Raw genomic sequence first — 20,219 nt, forward strand, 5'->3', positions numbered from 1 at the left:
CAAAAGAGGCCCAAGGATAGGATGAGATCTGGACCAAGATGGAAGCATCCAAAAAGGGGACAACAGCAAGCTGTAGACAATGACATTACCTGTTAGGTGGCAAATGCTCTAATTCTAGCACTCGTACGTGCAACTGGAATTCTATAATTAGACAGTATCATTTCATTAATACTGAGGACCACTGTCCCTAATGAGTCTCTTCAAAATGAACAAATAGGATGTAGCTTATCATTATGGCTCTCACTTATACAGGGCCTATCTACGAGATACATATTATTGGACCAAATTAAGTGCACTACAGTGGGTGCCACCGAATGTAAGCACATTTGATTCTGAGGGAAATGATTATCTTAAGTGGCCAGTCATTAACTGATGACAGACAGTAGGCATCAGTGGTGAGAGAGAGGCAAGGATGTGCATGTATCTGAAAAGGAAACTCATCATTTCATAGACATCTAGCTGAAGCTGGATGAGAAAGCAATCCCAGCCTCTGCCCGAGGCCAGTTAAGCAGTTTCTTAAATCAGGGCATGAATTATTAATAGTAATAATTCAATAGAAGCCTCCATTTATTGAGAACTTACTATGTACTAACAAGAAAGCTAAGCCCTTTAAATTCATGATCACACTTAATCCTCACGACAACCCTCTGAGGTATGTCTCATGATTTGTAAGTGGTAAACAGGAAGCAAATCAGTTTGACTCTAAAACCAGAATGCCCTAATCATGAAGTTGTCCATTCTAGATCCAGACTCAGCAGAGACCAGAGACTCTGGGGTATTTTACTACTAGCCTGGGCAGACCTAGTACCTGGGCAGAGCCAGGCATCTAGGTATGATGCCGAACCCAAGAAACTCCTGTAGGTATTTTTTCCCCTTTTATTCATTTGAAGATTGTTTGGACATAATAAAAATTACTATTTTTATTTTTATTTTTTAAGAGGAAAGAGCTTTGTCTTTGCTTCTGTGACCTAAACAGTGAATAGTAACTAGTAACTAGTAACACTAACCAGTGAATAGCATTAAAGCCTCATTTTAAAAAAGCAATGTTGATTTAAATTTTCCTAAGCCTCTATTAGTACAGAAGGGGTAAATAGTATTCCTAATCTGTAGCTTCAATCTTCTACTGGACAGAAGCTATATATATATTGGAATATGCTGTATCAGAAACCAAAGCACCCTTTTGTACAGAGCTGCCTCTGGAGTTCCTCTGTCAGGCGTGACAATGGGGATGACTCAGAAAATCTTCCCTGTTTAAATGTTATTCCAATTCTAATTTCCAGAGCAGGGGCTTCACTTTTTGAAACAGTGAAGACTAGAGTGTGACTAGAGCAGAGTGTGCATTGGATGCAGTGTGGGAAGAAAGGTTGAACAGAGTGGTGAGGACTAAGAAGGTAAGGCTCCCGAGAACCAGATATCCATCTAAAGGGCAAGTGCTCCTGGAACAGTGGGCCTTCTAGCTGGATATCAGTTATTTATATCTTGGAATGCAGTCTTTTATAATTTACTTGAATGAGGACAATGAGTGGATATTCTCAGGGAATATCCCAAGTGTTGGGGAATCCAGCACTGCTGGAGAAAAGCCCACAGGCATGGAGGTAAGAAAGGAGCAGCATGAGAACCGAGGGTAGAGAGGGAATATTTTAATGGCTGGTGGAGAGTAACCCTGAAAAGGATAATGAGGGGCTTTTGAAGATTTCATCTGCTACGTCATTGTATGTGGTCCTTAGGGAAATAAGTAAATACTTTGACATTTGTCCTAAAGCCATGAAACATGACCTACCTCTCCTTCTCCCCCCAGTCGCCCTTTCTCTTCCTCCCAGCTGTCCTACTGGTCTCAGAGGCTTAAGAGTTTATGTCAACCTTTCCTCGGGATCTTCCCCTCTGCTTCTGCCACCTCTCCCACTTCCTTCGGGAATGTACTACATGAATTTTTGTTTGTTTGTTTTATTAGAGTCCTACCTTTTCCCACTATTGGTTCATTCTCTTCAGCCTCTAACCTTACTTCAACTACTCTACTCTTAAAATAACCCACTCCTGATAATACATTTCCTCTAGCTGCCATCTTATCCCTCTATTTCCTCCCATCCAAAATTCTCTGCAAAGACTGCTCTGAAAAAGTCCCCTAAAGTCACGGCTTTCTAAATTTATAGGATATAAGTCCTTATACTGGATTTCATTGCTTTGGTTTCACTTGGGATGTTAGCACTTTCCTGAACCTCTACTCTTCTGATCTCTGCGACATGACACACTACTGCGTTCCTTCATACCCCATTTCACTGTCCCCTCCCAGTGTCTTTCTTGGCTTTCTCATTGGCCCAACGTCTGAAATTTGGCATTTTTAGGCATCTGCCCTTACCTCTTTCCTCTGAGAGTTTTAACTACTACTTTTATGCTGCTGACTTACAAATCTGAATTTCCCACCCAGATACATTGTTCACAATTCAGGGTCATATATCCAATTGCCTCCAGAACACCTTCAATCGAATGTCTTATAGAAATCTTGAGATAAACATGGCCTAAAAATGAACATCTATATCATCCCCTCTTCTTGTTTCTCCTTCAGTATTTTGGATATAAACTGTATTACAAATCACCTAATCAGTCAAACTATAAGCTTGAGGGTCATCCTCATCAATGCTCACAAAATTTATCACCATACATTGTTATTCTTTTCTCTTTTTCAGATTTGCCCTCTCTGTTCTATCCAGTTCTCCCTGCTTAAGTTTCTGCTCTCACCGTCTGTCACCTGGACTACAGCAATATCGTCCTCAGGCGCTCGAATGCACCTCCAGTATTCTCCAAGTGCCTATGTTATGCCTTGGCCTCACTGGGTTTCTATCACCAACAGGATAAAACCTGCACTTTTCACAAAATATACAGGCCTTCCATAATCTGCTTTCTTGAGACTCATCTTTTGCTATTCTCTGCTCGGTATTTTAAGCTCTAGTCATACTCATCCTTTTACTAACTCAGAATACACTGTGCTATTTTTCACCTCAAGGCTACACTCACGCCATCTCCTCTTCCTGGGACTCCCTTCTTCTCCTCTTCCTAACTTTCTGTGACATCCCTGACTCTAAAAACTTAGGGATCCCATTCTATTCTCCTAAGCACCTTACATATCTCTATCACTGCACTTACCACTGCATTTACCATGACGTTCTCTGTTTGCCTATATAATGATAAATCCGTGAAAGTAAAGATGAGTATAATTATTTCTCTGACTCCTCAGTGCCCGAAGCAGGTCCTGAAACATGGTAGACACTGCTCTGATTTTTACTAAGTACAATAATAACAGAAACAAATATGTGTCTAGGACTTCAGATTTTTTAGATTGTCTTTCCCATACAGCTCATTTAATTTTCATGCCAATCCTCCCTGGCTATTAAAAATGTGTATTTTATTTCAGTTTATACCATATGGAAATAATTGGCAGCTTTAGCTGAGACTACCAGAGAAACACAACACAGAAAGAAAACAGCTCATCTTTATTTTAATATAAATCTATAGTACTCTCCTGAATTAAGTTAATGAGTCCAAAAATACCCCAAACCACCACCACCACCACCAAAACCCAGAAACGAAAGCAAAAACACAAGATGTGTTTTAAAATTCCCCATTCAACATGTAAGTCGTAGTTTACTCCTGTTTCTGAGCTCTAAAACCAATGATACATAGTTATTTTCCTGTGCTGTTGTTGTTAATGGAACATTTTACATATCTATTTCTCCAACTTTTTGAGTAGAATTTTTAATCTTTCCTTGGTCCAGAAATTGCCAGTTCATCTGGAGTTCCCAGTTCCCATTTTGTATTTTTACCTGATTTTTTTCTTAACTTTTAGATAACAGACTAATTCACAAATTGGATTTTTTTAATGTAAAAGTATTAAAGCGAAATGGTTTGATTAAGACTTCTATTGCCCAGTTGAATAGAATAAAATAGTTATTAAATGCTATTTTTGTTCATGAAGCAAATTCAGTTGTTATAAAACCTGTAACCCATCACCAATGCACTTAATGTTTTTTCTTTTAGACAAATAGCTTTACCTCTTGACCTAGAGAAAAAGGAACCTTACGGCAAAAAACAAGCTCATGCATTAAATGCTGTTAGAATTTTAATAATGGTTTGTCCAATATTTGAATTCACTTCCCTAAAGATAAGAAAAAGCAAATTAGATTATTTAGTTACTTCTTCCCTGCTAAAGGGAAAAAATATCATTAGCAAAGGTATTAACACATTCCTGTTCTGTTTTCATTTCTAAGTCAAACTATAGACTGTACAGATTGCTTTACAGAAAAACAGTTGTTTTTTTTTTTTTTTTTGATAGATAGTTAACACAAAACTCAGGATTCTTGTTCTAGCATCTTTATTGGCTGCTACACGATCTTGAAAGATATTATTCCTTTGCTTCATCTTACAAAAGCTATAAAAATTAGAACTTGCCCATTACCAAAAAGACAAAGTTTGGGCCTAAAAGAAATCAGGGTGCTGTCTGGTGATTATTGTTCTATAAAATACAACTATTAATTTCAGCAAGGACACTAGAATTTCTTGGCTTTGTCTGCACAAACATGAAGACCAGACTTCCAAATGCGATACAAGAGACTGTTGTCCAGGCTAGTAGATTTTTATAAATTTATAAAAATAATAGTAAAGATTTACATAGCATTGATTTTATGTCAGACACTCTTCTAAGCATGTTACAGGTGGCAAGATTTTTGTCCTCCTAATCATTCTGGGAGCCTAAGATCAGAACCCATAGGATATGCTCTCATCTCTTCCCCTCCCCCATGCTCTAGTGCCTTGAGTATGACTGTTTTGTATTCATTCCATGCAGGTGATTTCATATTGAAGACTCTCTTGCTTCATGGTGAAAAATTGTTAGGGAAGTCACAGAAGCCTAGCAAGTTAGAGTGAACAAGGATCTGTGAAATCATTCAGTTTAACCAGGACCTACAGAAGCTCTCTGACATGCCAGGTGCTGCATACCTATTCAGCGGCTGATTAGAAACTAGAATGTAGTATCCTGACCTCTGTATATCCTACTATTCCAAATTCCTTTTCTCATGCGAACGATAAGCTACCCATTTGCTTCAAACAAATCCCCTGATCATCTGCAACCAGCCAGGCACCATTTTAGATACTGGGGGTATAAATAGGAAGAAAAAACACCCTCATGGAGTCATGCTATTGAATTCACTGAATAAACAAGGATTTACTGAGTGCCAATTATGCACCAAGCTCCAAACAAGGTCTGCAGAGATGGGGATGGGTAGAGTAGGGGAGAGAAGAGTACAAGACATGGTCTCTGATCTCCAAGGAGTTACACAAAAGACAAAGAGAAAACAAAAAACTCACAGGAAAATTAAAACAACAAACATTAGCATATAATTAAGCTATAGGGCAAATGAATACCAAAGGATTTCAGAGAAGGGAAGATCCAGAGGGTGGGAGGAACCTGTGCCATGTACATCTTGGAGAAAGTGGAGAGGTAAAGGTGATGGTTGCCTACCATGGGGTACGCAGTAGCCGGACTGAAAGACATGCACAGACTCTAAAAGACAGTGAGTAAAGGAAGGAACAGATGAGATGTAATATACATCATCTGTGTAAATCCAAGTACAAGCACACATAACAATGGTAATTATTTGCCAAAGATGTATGCCATAAAAAAATGTACATAAAACACAATAGAATGCCTGCCTAGACAGAGGGGGAAGGGCAGAGGAATAAATATAATACATTAATTAATTGGTTGATTTAAAAATAAGATCAGGGCCCTCATAGACCCACAATAAAAATGTGTCATGACCTGTTTATGTCAACTCTTTTTTGTCATGTCCAAGGAGAAAACTCGCCATGGCCTGCGGTAAGCACTGCGGACCAATGCAGGACCTATTGACAATCTTCGTGCTGAGAGAAGAATGGAAAGGCGATTTGGGCAAAGGGACAGTATGAGAGGGGAGAGACCATTATGCCGGGAGAGGAAGGTGCATGTGGAGAAACCAGAGGAACTATGGGTGATTATATATGGCTTGGGTGTCTTACAGGAGCCCTCTAAAGTCAGGCAGATTAGATTGTTGGTGCTCCAGTGGGAAATCACTTGAGTCTAGGAGCTGATGTGGCAGGACCATGCCCTGAAAGCGTTGGCTGAGCAGGTGAGTGATCCAGAGAGAGAAGAGACAAAGGAAGGAGAGCCCGGCAGCGTCTAACATCCGTCCTTGGGATGGAGGACACAGGTCGTCCACCTAGGAATTCAAACTATGTAGGGATGAGGGACTGAGGGAGTGGTGTTTGTGGTAAAGGAAGGGTCATGAAGAAGTGACGGCCACACTATGAGGAGATCGCGAAATGTCACAGGGATGTATTTGTTTGGTTCTTTGGGTAGGACTTTATTGAAAGTTCGCTTCAGCGTGGCTGTGGTTCCTGGAAACAGTTAAGTGGGTCACTTGCTGAGCTTTCCTTAGTGGTAGACGAATTAGCCAGCTGTAACTCCCGGATCTCTATTTTTAAATAACAACTTGCATAAATCTCCAAAGACAAGAACTCGCCACTAGTATACAGCACATTCCGGCAGCTGCAAGTTATTATGCCCAGTGGAAATTAAATATCTTTTAGGGAAATCATGCAAGATCTCGTGACAAATATGAAATTAACCCCTGCCACCTCCCGGCCCAACTCATTTCTTCGCTCGCCTGCCATCCTAATAAGGAGAGTCCCGGGGGGTCCTGAAATGACAGCAGAGTTGGCAGTATTTTAAAAAGGCATTATTCATCTATGAGTATTAGTGAAACATAAAGCCTTTGTCCCTGATTGAGCTAGAAGCTCTGGAAATCAAATGTCAATAAACACACACGACAGGCCCTTCCTAAAAAAACTGTTAACCTGTGGTCAGGCCAAGATGCTTAGAACTCCAGGGATGTAAACAAACAAACAAGCCACTTTATTCATCATTTTAGGTATTCTGTTTCTTTTGCTTAACATCCTCAAATCCCCACTTCTCTTTCTGTCTGACCGAATACATTCTCATTCTGGTTTTTTTTTTGCTTCTTTCTTTAGTTACAAGCTCCAGATTTCAGATAACGTGTGACTTTTTACTTTCCGTGTTCATTGCCTATTTTTTACGTTAGGTTTGGGTTCCTGTAGTTTGTAGGAGATACAAGACACCGTGTCCTCAGAGCAAAACCAGAAAAACGAGCAAGAATAACAAGAGCTGGTTACGAGTGACTCCCAAGTACGCTGCCGCACCATTAGAAAGGGTCCTGAGGTCTGGCATGGCTTCAGGTATTCAAATGCCATCTGTAAATGGGTGTTTAATAAAAGGCCGGTCAACGCACTGGCCATAATTGTGTTTTAAGAGAAGGACGTGATTTGTTTGGCCGTTTTTACTAAAGGACAGAAGCCACACGCGGCTTTGCCAGGAAACCTATTCCCTGGGTGGGTGAAAATGGAATCCTCAATTTTCCCAGGTCGTTGTAAAGACACCACAACCAATCTCTGATTTCCCACGTGAGCACCAACAATCTAAGATCTAGGAGAGAAAAAGAAGGAATGCCTCTGGAAAGACAGTATAATTTTGGGTCTGATGCAAAGCAGAGGAAATCAGTAAGGACCTGAAAAGAGAAAGGGAGGCAATGGTTAGGATGGCAGTCCTACGTGGAGAAGCCCAGCACTCAGGCCCATCTCCTTGCAGACCTGCTGCAACTCCTTCACTTCCCATCTGGATCCCCAGGCCTTCCCTTAACTTTCCACAGGCGCCAGGACCTCTCCCAACTCTCACAGGAAATCTGCAAGTGCTCGGCTGCCAGGCAGCACTGTTTCCCTCTTTCTTCTAAGCCCAGAAATGGCTGCAGCCTGGGCCTTGACCTTGACCCTGTGACCTCCTATGTCAAGAAGTTAACACGGTTTCTGCCTCCAGCTAATGGTTTCCAACATCACAAAATGGGAGTCTATCTTATCAATTATGTGAACTTCAGTCTTTCGCATAAAGGTCATTATTGTGTTATGCACCTGGAATCACACTGTAATGAGGCACATCACATTCTCTTACAGTCAATGAGGGGGAAAAGAAGCACACAAAATGGAAATTACTCCTACAATGACCTTGCTGGGTTTCTACATCTGGCTAGCAGAGCCTGTTGCTATACATCAGGAAACTGATATGGCAGCTTTGTCATACTATCGGGCAGCCCAGTCCCATGTCAGCAAACATGCTATTATGGAACATATGGCGGAAGCCTATTAGGCGTGTGCACAGTTGATGAATTCCCAGCGTCGTGTACCCATGATGTTTACTGATTCACTGCCACCCTGCCCAGGGCTGCTTCCAAACATGTCAGAAAAATAAAATGGCATCCATATTTGCATACAGAATTATTCCATATTTACACATGCTAATAAAAACAAAAGCTTGCTTCTAAAGGAAGGGGCAAGATTGGTAATTGATTTTCTGAGAGGCTCAAGTGTTTGACACGTACGGCATGACTTGTGTTTCACCGGAGGAGCAACGTGGAAAACACAGGGAGACTGGCTCGGTGATTTCTCACCCCTTGCTGGGCCAGCAGTAGCTGAGAGTGGACAGGAGCACCGAAGAGAGCCAGGGGTACCTGCAGATCACTCGCTTCCTCTCCCTAAACAGCTTGCCTTAGATTGTTGTTCCATGACTGAACAAATATTTGATGAACCAGTGAATGAATTAGCTCTGTGGAGAGCCACGACCTGATGATGCCCTGAAACTTCTCTGCCCCTTTCCTTCGTTATCAGCTCCTTCTCCAAGTTCCTCAACCTTGCTGTCTTTTCTGGAATATAGCATTTGGGGTCATTCACCAGAACACGAAGTTCTGGCTCTGAAAAACACTAGTATTGTGGTTTTCATGAGCAGATCACTTATCGTCTCTGAGCCTCGATTCCCTTATCCATAAAATGGGTGCATTATTCTGCTTGTTATGTAAGGATTCTTTAAGTTACAAAAGACAAACCAATTCAAACTATTTTAAGAGAACACAAAGAATAAGTTCATTAGCTCTTATGGCCAGGAGGGATATTAGGCTCTCTGATCAAATCAAAGGATTGGGACCTGGGCTTTGAGTGCTACAATCAAGACTCAAAACCACCAGAACTCCCTCCTCCTCCATTTCACAGCTCAGCCCTGTTCTGTTCTGGCTTCATTCTCTCCTACTGCAGCCATCTCTTCTTCACTTGAATGAACCCAGCCACTCTTAACTCTAATTTTACATTCTTCTACAATCACAGACCCAGAGGCAAAGCTGTTTTTTCTTCCAAGTTCAAATCAAATCCTTCTTTAGTAAGCCAGGAGAAGTCTCCGATTGGCTGTGCTGGCTCACATGCTTACCACAGGACGAGAAGTCTGTGACTGACCAGGCATGGGGCTGTGTCCATTTTGTACCTAGGGTAAAAGGTAGTGGCTGGAGGGAATTACCAGGAGGGGGCTCCACCCCTGCTGAGCAAATGAGACAAAAATAAAAGCTACCACTCTGTTAAGCTAACTCACCAAGTTGTGGGGTATCTAGGCAAACAGCTACTGCTGCAAAAACACAGTTTAATATCGTAAGTCAATGGCTCTGTAAACTGCCAAATGTCACAGGAGTGCTAGCAAAATCACCACCATCTCTATTTCTCTATTTATTATTTCTCTATCCACGGGCACAACATGCTTTGGTTACTGTTAATGACAAGTTATAATTAATGACAAGCAGTTGCCACATGTTTAGAACTGCTTTTCTGAGCATCCTATCTGTATGAAGGATAAAACCGGAATTATTATCATTCCCAGTTTTTACATCAACAAACTAATGCAAAGGGAGGTAACACAACTTCCTCAAGTCACTTAGCTAGCTGTAGAGTGAGGGTTTGGACTGGGAATAGAGTCTGGGCCAAAGTTTACATTCCCAACCATCAGGCATCAACAGCTCCTGTGCTAGAAGGATGAGGTGAAGGCTGAAAGGCAACTAATATTTTGTATTATGCTGTGTGTTCTTCCCCCAGTGCACTGCAAAGGCCGCAAGATTGGTGATTGGATCTGTCTTACTCACAGTTGCATAAGTACGCCACTCTTAAGGTCTACATGACTGGTATGAGCAAAGTAGAGATAATTAGAACTGGGCTAGACTTTCTTTGAGTGCCTGAATATCATTTAAATAATAGTGCTTTTTGAAAATGAATATGCACATCCATTTTCCTAAAATTCAGAAAAGATGCATAATATTCAGGTGCCTAATAACTTGGCTGCTAGTTAATCATGCTTGACACTTATATAGCACTTCACCTTTTAAAATCACTTTAGAATATGTTAGTTCATTAATCCCTACAAGATCCATGTGAGACAGGGAAGGTGTCTGCACCTGCCCCTGATCCCCCTTCCTTCCCGTATGTAAGTACTTGGTGGACCAGGGAAGGAAGAACAGAATTGGATAAACCAAGCAAGGAAACACATGCAGCCAAGAATGAAGGAAACTAGTAGGCAGTGAATGTGAAAGGAATATCCTCTGACTCTGGAGAGGTTTGCCCTTGACACAAACTTAAAACACACAAAAATCCATATAATAATAATTACTCAATTCCAACTGGTTAACATGTAAGAAAATAGCAATCAACCTGCCATCTTCAACTTCAAACGCTTATACACCAATCACTTGACCTCATCTGTGGTCATTTCCTCTGATTAAGACATGCTTCTAACTGTACATTTTCATGATCTTTTTGTACTTACATTCCAAGTTCTGTTGCCCGTTCTAATTTCTGCTTTTCTCAAAAACGATCTGCCTAAAGTTAACATCCAGTGTGACTTGGGCCACATTCAGCCTAGATTCCTTCATGTTCTCTTGTCATTCGGCTAACAGTTGGCTCTAGGTTTGGATGTGATGCTGAGCTAATTCCACCAATCGTCTGAACATTTCACTCATACCCTGGGACTGCATCTGCTTCTCCTCAGGCTTGAATGCTGATCAGCGCTGCCATTTCATAATAGCAGAGAGAGAAGGGTACATGAACAAGGTAATAGGGCTAAAAACACCATCCTAGGATGCTTTGGAGCCACCAAAAAAATTTCCAAAATTAGTGAGATGTCCTCACAATTAATACAATGGCATAAAGATCAGACCCACCCAATCCAGGTTCCCATATAGAATATACTTCTAGTTAGTAGAGAATCATATTATTTCTGGCATTAGCTCATCCTCCTTCCTCAAGGTACCAAGGATTAAAGGGAAGGGAGTAGAGGATTATAATTTGAGCTTACATTCTAGGATCAGGAATACCTGGGTTCAAATTGATTGAACAAATTCCTAACCGTGTGAGCTCAGCTCTCTATCAGCTTCCACAGGATAATACCACAACCTACTTTATAGACTTGTTATAGGATTAAGTATAATAATCACTCACAGACTCAGCACAGTCTTAGGGATATAGCGAATACTCAGAAATAAATATTAACTGTCTCCAGGTTTCTTTGATACTCTCACACTCAATTTTGAGGTATGATACTAAGGCTTCCTTGTAATGGTATATCCAAGAATTCTAGGTGTTGATTGAGAACGGGGAATATGGTGTAGTCTGTGTTAAAAAATAATGATCTTTATCCACCCCCTTGAAACAGGAACATTCTGAATCACCCAAAAGGTCAGATGTTTTCCAACAGTTAGCGGACTAATATGCAATGTTGACCCTGGGCAAAGTCAGGGAATAGAGAGGTGATCTGTCTGTCATGAACCTATGTTTTCTATGCGTGTACCCTCTTCCTTCTTCTTGAGATACTACCCTCACTTAATTTTACTCTGGGGCAACTGAGGCCCTCCCACATGCTTTGGAAGTCCCAACAAACAAAGACCACTTTATCTACTCACGGGGCTCCTCTGGCAGCTGAAGACTCCCAAGGTTACTGATAGTAGCTTTTGTCCATTTCTTATAACCACATCATTAACCTGGAAGATTTTTCAGCTCCTTTCCCTGCCTTCAAACAGCTACAAAGATAATCCATGATATAGGGACTTGGCAGTGTCTCTGATTACCCATTAGCATGGGACATGGCAAGGATGTGGGGGGGGTTGCGAGGTGTGTTATCAAGTTCATGGGTTAATTTGCACTGGTACGGGGAAATCGGAGCAGACCTTTTTAGAATCAATCCACTGGGGGAAAATATAGAAGGAAGCATTCAAACCACGGTGCTCAAGCAGAATGAACACTTATTTCACAGACACAATTACAACTGCCAGGGGAGAAAATTTTTCCAAAACTATTTAATCTCCGAAATGGGCAATAAGCTTGTCAGCCTCTTGGGCATTTCAACCTTGGTGCAATGGTTCAAAGCAAATCTTTCCATGACCAAACCCCATCAGATTCATCAAGTGTCTCCATTTTCTCACAATAAAAGTCATTTAGGGCTCCGAGGATGAGGCAAGCTTTGTGTGCGCAATATACGCTCTCTCTGTCACCAGTGCAAAACCTGGGGATGTGCTGGAGAAAGGAGCCTTGAAAAATGAGGATATTCATCTTGCAAGTGTTTGAGATGCTATTTCTAAGCTAATCTCCCCTACAAATCAACGAGTCCAATTCAATTCAAGTCCAATTCAAGCTTGTCTTCCAGAATGTCTAGTAAATCCTCAAAAACATGAACTATGTACTTGCTTTGTGTCTCACTTTCTACCCATCCTTCTCTCAGCCCCATGAGTTCATTATAGCTATGGAAGGTATTAAGATTCAGACTAGAATTAGCAGTCAGAGAATTTACTAGAACCAGCCAATTCCCCCCGCCCCATCATGTCTATTAATGACTGCAACATCATAAACAATAAAGTTTAATTAGGAACTAAAGTGTCTATAGCAATTAAATATGAAGGAAGTATTCAAAAACACAGCAGGAAGGATCATATTTTTAAAGTATTTAAATTGCAAATGATGTTATTGACAGAACTTTTAAAAGAAACTTTGCATTTGGGGGAAAAATGTCTAAAGTGCAGTGTTGACTCCATGACATTTACAGACAAATAAATATTTAGGATGGATCAATTTGTAACTATGAGCAGATGCTTCAGGAAATACAGAGAGCTAATGGGAGCTGTCCTTAATTTCTACCTCACTAAGACAATGAAAGAAAACCCAACAACTTAAAGGATTTCAGAGTAATGACATGACTCATTAGTGTTAAGGCCACTTCAAATTAAAAGACTTATCTTCAGCTACTGAGAGAAGAAATTGTTAATGAGCTTCATGCATGAATATCTGGAAAGGGCTCCTGCTTGCTCTTTAGGCATGAAACTACCTAAAGTTGTATCCACAATATTTAGGTTTCTAAGACCAGATTCTAAGTAATTTTGCCTCACTGCTTGATAAACAGTGTTGGTAATGGAAGCTGTGTGCCCACGATCCACAGAGAAAAGTGGGGAATGTTGTGCACCACAGGAGATGCTGGAGAAATGCTGAAGAAAAAGGGAAGCCCTACCATTAGGGAAAGACATGCAAAGGAAGGGCTAAGATGAGCCTTCACTGCTCTAAGTTTATGCTCTTCCAAACACAGTGGGGACAACTTGAGAACACAATGTAAAGGTGAAGCAAGGTTAGGCCTGTCTTTCTGAATACTCTAACACACTGCATAGCTACTGAATCTGTCACTGTTTTTGGCATTTACTCTTGAACTGGGAACTTGACCATCTTCTTCCCTATTGAACTCCACACGGATGAGGCCCATTCCAGAGAGGTGTCCATTTGAAGCCTCTGGTAATAAAAGTTTGGTGTTTGAAGGAACTACGCTGAATAAGTTGGTTTGTTTCTTGCAAACAAGTTACATAAATGGTAGTCTCATGGGAAAGGAAATACTCAGGTGCAAAATCAAATGAGAGGTGCAGAATATAAACACTAACGGGACTGGACCTTTGTAGATTGTGGCATCGTCTCCTATACCAGTTACGAAAAAGACATTAGATTAAGGGTCTCTTGACAGAGTTGGGAAACTGCCACAATAACTGGGCATTTGTTCATTGACTCCTGGGATGATCTATACCTGTAATTCATTTCTAAGTTTGGGAAGAAAGCAGAGGCTGATATTTTTGAAATGCCTTTCTGATGGCCAGGAATCATGGCAATTTTATTTTCTAGTATAATTATGTATTTTCCTACTCTGTGTTTCAACTGCAAAGGAACAGAAACATGGGATTCCCAGTTGAAGTTTTTAAGTTGACAGTCTGATAGCCTGATCTACTTTTATTTACTTTTAAATTTAAATTCAAAGCCAGTGTTCATAGGTACCTTTACAACAAGCTGCAGGCCTATGGGAAATACTCCCTGGCTCCTTGTTTATCTAAAGTTTGGCCCTTCATTATGATCAATTAATATTTCAGAAGGTTCATTTTTTTTTTTTCTGAGATTGGAATAGATGTCACTTTCCAGAAAGCCACTTTCATTGCTATTCATTTTCTTTTCAGTGTCTTGTTTATGACTCAAAAACACACAGATGATTTCATAATGAGAGCATATTATGTAGAAATGGAAATATAATCTTTGAAAAGTGTGACTTTTTATGTGTTAGGTAACATTTCTCTTCAATTTTCCTTCTCATGTGATTTTTTTTCTTCTTTTCTAAAGGGAAATAAGTGTTAGGAGAGAACTGACATATATATCAGGAATTTAAAATTATATTTCTTAAACTACTATAAAATCTAAAGGGAGCAGGTGATTAAAGTCCTTCATTTTTAAAGAATTCTCTTTGAGAAATCCCAGAAGCTGGAGAAAAATTGTTTTTATTATCGCTTAAGTTTCATTTAAGGGCATAGAATATACCAGGTTCTATAAAGAAACAAAATATTTGCCTCTAATATTATATACAATTGTTTTTGTTTTTAAAAGCAATACAGTTTATAATGTAAAAGATGCCAAGATGCCAATAAAACCAATGACCATGAACATCATGTAGTCATTTATTCATTTATTTTCTAACTTATTTAAGAAGTTAAATGAGGAGTACCTACTATATGTGGTTACACAGGCTATTATGGCAAGCATGAACATGAATAACGTATGTCTTTACCTTTAAGAAATTTATAATATATTAATAGAGACAGACATAATCAGAGAACTATAATATAGGTCAGAAGGATTCATTAGTTGCATATAAAATCTAATTTGTCTGATATGAGAATTGCTACCCCAGCTTTCTTTGGAGGACCGTTGGCATGATAAATGGTTCTCCATCCCCTCACTTTCAATCTGGAGGTGTCTTTAGGTTCAAAGAGAGTCTCTTGTAGACAGTATATGGATGGGTCCTGTTTTGTTTTTGTTTTTGTTTTTAAATCCAATCTGAAACCCTGTACCTTTTCATGGGAGCATTCAGCCCGTTCACATTGAGGGTAACTATTGGCAGATACGAATTTAGTGCCATCATATTCCCTCTATAGAATGTGCCTGTTAATTTCTGGTCTATATCAAAAAGTAATCAAGTATTATATGTTGGCTAATTGAACATAAAAAAATATAGGTCAGAAGGTTCAAAATATTATGGGATTTCTAGTTCAAGATGGCTTACTGACGGTATATGTAAACTTGTCTTCCCTCTCAAATTACTACTGATATAACCTTATAAACAAACCATTATAAAAGCCATAAGACAGGAAAATCAGACATCCCAACAGCAGAGCAGTATACTGATAGGAATTTGAGAAGACCTAAATAAGATAAGAATAGATTGATAGGCATTTCTGTTCCATGTAGCTTAAAGTAGTTTTTGGTAGACTAAGTCATCTGCTGAGAAGAACAATTTTCCAAAAGCAAAATAAACATAAAAATCCTCTGTTTAAAGATAATACACAGCTGCAGAAATAATGAAATCTGGAGAAGTGAAAAGCATGGAAAGGGGAGACTCTTAGAAAGGTACAATAACGGTCATCAGCTGTACCTCCCATGGAAGCTTGTGCGGATTCTTGCATGGGTAGACTGGGGAAGTGGGTTTTGACTAGGCAGAGGGCCACTTCTGAGGTCAGAGAAACCAATAGATACTTTGGAGTTTAGGTGAGATGGAGTTAAGAAATTGGATACTTGAGGAGCTTCAAGAGAGAACTGATCCTCTCTCCCTTAAATATGTGCCAAATTCTGAAGATGTACAAAATAGGAGGCTTAAGAACTAAGCTACAAACTCTGAGAAGTAAAGTGAAAAATTCTGCATCTCCTGGAGCTAAGATGACAAAACCTTCTAGGGTAAATGGACTTAGTGAATACAACAATCTCTTAATTGGAAGTGACAAAAACCTTTGGACTAGAGACAGGGAAAATGAGATACAGACTTAGTTTTAGTTTAATTTAATAAAAACTTTAATCCAGCCTAAACCTGGCCCCTTCCTAAATGATTTAAGATAGCCCCTCACTCAATCTACCTAGCAGAGGAAAGGATAATCCTCTTCTGGTGCATGATCACAATATCTGGGTTTCCATCCATATTTATATATATTCAGTGTTTTTCACTTATTAAAAACATTCTAGACATGGTAAGGGAAGGGCCAAGTGTCAGAAAACCAAAAGGAAAAAAATAGGCAACATAAAAAGATATGTATGTGATACAGACATTAGTTTTGTAAGATAAAAACTATAAAAAACTGATTAATATGAACAAGGAAAGAAAAATGAAAGAGGAAATGTTGGGAGTTTTTATCAGGTAATTAGAATCTGAGTCAGTAATGTTTACACTTTATACACATATGAACATTGATATATATATGTATATGTATGTATATGTGTGTGTGTGTATATATATATATATGAATGATTCATTATAGGGATTTGTCCTTACACAACTGTGACAGCTGGTTAAAAATTCACTGTATGGTGGATGTCTTGGTATTTTGAACTGGAGCTTAAAATGTTAAGCATTTTGGGAAAAAGATAGATATATATAAAGTTGAGGACAGTGAAAACAAACTAGAATCCAAAAGATTGAGTGGAACACATGAAGTGACTAAAACCCACACCAGTCTTTCACTGCCTTTAATTTTTATGGCAATTTTCATGCTCAAGAAGATCTTACCCTTCATCACACAGCTGACTGAGGATTCAAAGAAGCTGAACTAGGAAGACACTGAAGACCTAGCCACTGCCCAACACCAACGAGATGAGCCAACAGATCAGTGAAAACGTGTGTGAGAAGCAATGGCATCTGCTTTTACTTTATGACCTTCCAGGTATGAATCAATATGACTACTGCTTTAATTCTTCCTTCCGAAACTCATATATAATGTCTTTTGTAGGTCATTTGAACTTAAAACATATAAAGAAGAGCACTCTTGAAATGTAGCTTAGCCTAGCTTAATTGACATAATACAAGGCCACCAAAAAAATCTATATGAAGAATTAGATGGGGGTTCCATCTTCTATCTTAAACATATATGCAATGGGTACATCAGAAAGAGAGGAAAGAGCTGGAAAGAAACAATATTTGAAGAGACAGTGACAAAATAAAACCCCTCCAACTGAAGAAAAACAGTAATTCACACGTTCAAAATACTCAGCAAACTACAAGCAGAATAAATATTTTAAAAAATCTTTAAGGAACATCATAGACACATGAACTTTAAAAAAGACAAATAAAATAAATGTTAAAAGCAACCATAGGAGAAAAAGACACAATCTAATCTTCAATTAGGAAATTGGTGACTTCTCAAGAGAAATGATGTAAACCAGAAGACAATAAAATAATACCTTAAAAGTGCTAAAAATCACTGTCAATTTAGCACTCTACAGTGAATACAGTGTAAATGTACAGTGAAAATACATCTCAATAATGTATCTCAAAAGTAAAGAGGAAATAAAAATATTTCTAAAAAAACAAAAATTGAGACAATTCATTGACAGTAGGATTGTACTAAAGGGGATATTAAAGAAAGCTCTTTAAGCAAAAGGAGTATGATCATAGAAGAAGATATTGAAATGAAGAAAGAAAAATTAGTAGCAATACAAAAATAAATATGTGGGCAAATATAACTGAATTTAGGTGGTACGAAAGTTCTATCATTGTTATGGAAAAGGTAAAAATCATCATTTGTATTAGGCTGTAATAAATCATGGAAGACTATTTTGATCTCTTAATCATTAAACATTTGTTTAAAAATGTAAAACTGATAAGATAATAGAAAAAAATGAAAGGCAAAATCCAAGAGAAGGCAAAAAACCCACAAATGGAGTAAAAAAAAAAAAAAAAAAGCAAATGGGCCAAATAGTAAACATATAATAAAACGATGGATATATAAACCCAAATATACAAGTACATTAACTATAAAATGGAAAAAATAGTCCAAGTAAAAGATTAATATTTTCAGACTAGGTTTTAAAAAGTTTTATGTGCTTATAACAATGAGGTGCCATTTAACCATTAATCAAAGAAAACTGGTATATCTATACTGATACCAGCCAAAATAACCTTAAGGAGAAAGGATTACTAGAGATGAACAAGTTCATATCATAAATTAGTCTACAATGAAGACATAAATCTGAATGCACCCAATACAAAAAAATTTAGCAGGTTTCTGCTATAAGTCATACACATAAAAAGTCTCAAAAATCAGTGATTTTTTCCAAAAGAAACCTAACTAACCACAAATGAGAAGTAGTAATGAAGGCTGGAAGAAGTAGTCTATGGTTAATTGGTCACGAAATTTTTATCATTGTGTGTGTGTGTGTGTCTTTTACGCCAATCTTCTCTTGGAGCAGCCAATTTCAATGTTTGCTTCAGGATTAAGCTTTATGTATAGCTTTATAAAGTGGGAATTTCAGAAGTACCTGGGTAACTTATGGTCTTCTGTGCCAAGACAAGAGTCTATGCACTATCTTTAATGAGAAGCCCATCTAGTTATAGGTTTCTCTTTCCTTGTCCAGTTCCTTCTATTATTAGAGCTTGTATCTGCTGCTAGGTCAACAGGAATTCTCATTTACGCTAAGTAAACAAGATGTCACTATCAATATTTTTCAGTCAAGATCCTCAGATACAAATATGAGCAAACATGTATGGAACACTCACCATTTGAGGGAAACTGCAGCATGAAAAAAGAGTCACTGACTCAGCAAACAAAAGTAATCACTAAGGAAGCAAGTTAACAGAAGAAACAGGAAGAAAAAGTATATATATATATATGTAGATATATGTATATATATATATACACATTTTTAAAAATCTCATAAATATTTTAAAAATATATTATCTATGATAAAAGCAACTGGCTTCTATGAAAAATAAATGAGCAGAATACTTGGAAATTAAAAACAGAATTACCATAGACTTAATAAATTAGAATAGTTGAAAACTGAATAATGAACTCAAAGATCAAAATAAGGGATTCTCCTACAAAACAGCACAAATGACAAAGGGTTGGAGAGTAAAGAAAAAGCGATGACTTGTTAGTTTATACAGAACAATAAAATGTTCAAGAATCTTAAAGAAATCTTTGAAATCAAGCCATAATTAATTGGGATCTGTCTCAGCAGATATCAAATAAAAAAGATAAAAGGACTTAGAAAAAACAAGGAAAAAGACTAATTTTATTAATAAACATTTCAAGCTTCTGTACTGAAAAGGCTATGAGGAGCAAAATTAAAAGATAACTAAGAGGAGATACCTATAACAATTGTTTACTATTCATTTTACACAGATTTCTTTCAAAAAAAAAAAAAAAGACGAGTAAGCCAATGGAAGTTTGAACAAAGGACCATTTACAAGAAAAGAGATACATGTGGCTGAGAAACTTATGCACAATTCACCAGTCTCACTAGTATGAGAATAAAAATTAAAATAAGAAGACGGTATATTTTGCCCATTCGATTACAAATGTGAAAAACATTACTAGTATATTTGAAAATGTGGTGAAAAGAGCAACCTCAGATACTATGCAGTATAAGCCCTTTTGGAAGCAATCTCTCCATGTGTAGCTATCAAAATATAAAATGCACATACTCCCTGACCTAGCAACCTCATTTCTAGGAATCTCTCCTAACAGAAATCTTGCATTTATTTACACAAAAGTCACACATATTCAGTGATAGAAAAAAAAGAGAGACTTTTGAAAACTGCCAGTTATTGAAACCCAACTTTGATAGTTTAAGCGACAAACAAAATCAAAAAGTAAAAACCATAAATCCATTAAAACAAACAATAAGAGAAAGAGGAGAGTGCATATATGTGTGTACATGTATATACAAATTTATAGGTGTATGTATATATGTGTATCTATATA

At 38.2% G+C, this 20,219-nt stretch overlaps 1 protein-coding gene across 4 annotated transcripts in view; it reads right to left on the reverse strand.

Moving 5' to 3' along the window:
* The window catches only part of ST6GALNAC3 (ST6 N-acetylgalactosaminide alpha-2,6-sialyltransferase 3), a 529,248-nt gene that overhangs the window by 90,645 nt on the left and 418,384 nt on the right, over positions 1-20,219 (reverse strand). The window lies entirely within an intron of this gene.

Source organism: Mustela erminea, chromosome 10 (genome assembly GCF_009829155.1).
Source record: "Mustela erminea isolate mMusErm1 chromosome 10, mMusErm1.Pri, whole genome shotgun sequence".
In the NCBI taxonomy this organism is placed as follows: domain Eukaryota; kingdom Metazoa; phylum Chordata; class Mammalia; order Carnivora; family Mustelidae; genus Mustela; species Mustela erminea.